The sequence below is a fragment of the Odontomachus brunneus genome, unplaced genomic scaffold (genome assembly GCF_010583005.1).
Source record: "Odontomachus brunneus isolate Ranch 3 - 2012 unplaced genomic scaffold, Obru_v1 Obru_scaffold_143, whole genome shotgun sequence".
In the NCBI taxonomy this organism is placed as follows: domain Eukaryota; kingdom Metazoa; phylum Arthropoda; class Insecta; order Hymenoptera; family Formicidae; genus Odontomachus; species Odontomachus brunneus.
This window is the reverse complement of record NW_022639593.1, coordinates 163028-163267: the sequence shown is the minus strand read 5'-3', so window position 1 is coordinate 163267 and position 240 is coordinate 163028.

Here is a 240-nt window from a genome sequence, read left to right as displayed (position 1 = left end):
GTACATGTCTCATGAATATTTTGAATATCTCTCTCATAAAAACATACTTTGTTTAGTTGTTACATCAATTTGATTTTTCATAGTCATAAAGTACGATTCAATAATTGTTCGATTCTTCTCTTTTTTTATAGTTTGTAAAATTTCGATTAACATTGCATTATCTACAATTTGTTAAGGTGAAGAATAGCTCTAAACATGGCTGACTATCAACCCGATGACATTGTTGATATGATAATGGTA